Here is a 2,795-nt window from a genome sequence, read left to right as displayed (position 1 = left end):
TTGAAGAGGCATGCTCCATGTTGTCCTGCAAGATCAGGCCTCTTCTGCTTATAGGACTTGACCCTGCAGGGCAATGGAAAACGTCTGTTTTGCCCCATGAAGTAAATCAGCTGGCACATTCACATATTTACATCCCAGCACATCTGACCTGCTTCATTTGGCAATGTCTGTCTATGCCCCTAGTCTTATGGAGTAAAAGTTACTGCACTTCAGGTCAGCAGTGACTTATAGTGCAAGCTGCATCCTAAATCCCATGGCTCTGAGAAGAGAATATGTTATATATACTTAGTGTTCTCAGAGTCCTTCCCAACTCTGACTGGACTCACTTATCTTGCTGAGTTCAAATTAGTGGCCTTGATGTAGAAGGGAAGCAGCTATGTGGTGGTAGGAAGCTGTACCCACATAGCTGCTTATCCTATTGGTATTTCCAGTGCAGCCCCATTTCTGAAGATTTCCAGTAATTTGTTTCTTTTTGCAACTGTATCATTCAGAGATAAGTATGCCCCTGTGCAGTAACAAATGGTGTTTTTATTTTGTATTTCTAAAAGCAATACAATTATTTTGCGATGCGATTTAGGAAACTGACTTGCCTGTGGAGATTCCCAGAGTTTCTCTTTTTCAGGTTATTTGCCAGGCCCAGTTCTGACTGCAGGGCAGTTTGGCAACAAGACACATTCCATTTTCAGGACAAATCAGTAGTTTTAATATGCAACTTCAGCTGGATAAAGCAAAAGCAGGTGCTCTGCACTAAGGAAAAGGAGAGGAAGGAGATGATGATTTACATGCACAAAGGTTAAACACTTTTTTCCAGACAGAGGAATGTTCTTTTTATTTTTAGTAAAAGCCTCCTGAAAAGAAAAATTGTGGCTTTGTCAGGAATTTTTCCCCCAAGACATGTTATAGTTGTGCAAAAAATGCCAATTTTATATTCCCATAATTTTCTTAGCAAAACTAAAAATATTTAAGTGATCAGGGACTCTATTTTCTTTTCTTCACTACTTTTTGTGGAATTTTCTCATTGCTTAAGCACTTCATATTGCCTCCTTTTTTCCAACAGCAAGAGGCAGCCATAAGAATGAAACAAGCAGTAGCTAATGTAATATTATTTTTGTCTCTTCATGATGTTGCTTTTGCCTTTATCTACAAGGATTTGTTCTACTTGGCTGGCTGCTGTGGAAAGTTATGATTATATATACCAGCAGGATAATTTTATACTCTTAACAATACAAAGCATCAGATTCTCTGTAACTAGGGTCTCCATTATTTTTTTGTATTTATTTTATTAATTCCTCTTTCCTTCTTTGTCTCTCTTCCTCATGTTTGATCTAGACTGAAATAATAAAAAGAAAATATTACTTAAAGGGTCATGAACACTTTCACTTCACCCACTCTTTTGAGAGTCTGGCCTAACAGTAAGGGCACTTGTTTTGGATGGGGGAATTCCATATTATAGTCTCAGCTGCCAAGAGAGGTAGTTATCCATGTTATTCTGAAGTCAGGCAGAAGGAGGATAGAGATTACCTGGTAAAAGTTAGGAATAGTCCTTGTAACAGGTAGCAGAATCCATGTCTTCCTTCCTAGGTGAATGCCATAGCTACCAGGATAAAGAATCGTATTTCCTTTTGTACACTCGCTCTTTCTTCTCTTTCTGTAGCAATTTTATTTTTTAAAGAAAAGAGTGAGGACTTAGTTTCTTGAAAGAAAGGATATAGGTGCCTACTTCTTGGAGAGGGTGTCTGGCTTCTGATCCCCATTGAGGAGCCTCCCCTCAGCCCAGAATAAAGTTGCTGATGCTCAGAGAATGATCACCTCAGAAGGATGAACCAAATTCCCCCTGTTTGGTGTAAGTACATAGTAGGGATGTGCGAAGCTTCAGTCGCTGATTCAATTTGGCGGAGATTCAGCCCAATTCGGTGGCCAAATCTCTGAATCCAAATCAAATCAGGAGACACTTTAATCTCTCAGAATTGAATCAGAACCCTCCAAATCGATTCAGAGAGATTCAACAATTTGGACATAGACACAGCTTTATATGGTTTTTTTACATACCTCAAGGTACCAGGCGGATCGTGAATGCTGAGATGGTGGGGCGGATGGAGCATCCCACAGGTGCACAGGGGAATCCCCAGCATGCTCAGCAGTGGACTCAGAAGTGGACCAGAAGCATTCCACTTCTGGGTCCTTCGTGGAGTGTGCAGGGGACCCCCTCCCTGCCCCTCAGCTCAGCAACTGGTGCCTCCTGGGTCTGGGGGAGGGGGGGGCACCCAGGGTCTCCCGAGGCTGATAGCCAAGCTGGGGGGGGGTGTGGGGGGGCCCCCTGCATGCTCCCCAGTGGACCCAGAAGTGGACCGGAAGTACTTCCAGTCCACTTCTGGGTTCGCCGCTGAGCACATGGAGGTCCCCCCTGCACTCCTGTGGGACACTCCATGTGCCCCAGCATCGCAGCATTCATGAGCCGCACACGTACCTTGAGGTATGTAGAAAAAAACTTTTAACGCTGTGTCTGTTTCCGAATCGCTGATTCTTTGAATCAGCATTGAATCTTCAGATTTGGTTTCAGCCAAATCGAATCAGGGACAGTGATCTGAATCAACAAATTGAATCATTGTCACCCGATTCAGGCCAGATCTGAAGCCAAATTGAATACGGACCATTTCACACACCCCTAGTACACAGGTGACTAACTTTGGGTTAGAGTAGTGTTAGGAGGATGTTATACCTGTAATGGTCTAGTAAAAGTGCAAGAAGGAAGGATTTTTGTGGTTGATACCTTTTATTGAACCAACTGTATAATT

This window comes from Gavialis gangeticus, unplaced genomic scaffold, assembly GCF_001723915.1.
Source record: "Gavialis gangeticus isolate Ggan-Ray unplaced genomic scaffold, GavGan_comp1, whole genome shotgun sequence".
Lineage (NCBI taxonomy): Eukaryota > Metazoa > Chordata > Crocodylia > Gavialidae > Gavialis > Gavialis gangeticus.
The sequence above is the reverse complement of the archived record's forward strand: the minus strand, read 5'-3'. Positions refer to the sequence as shown.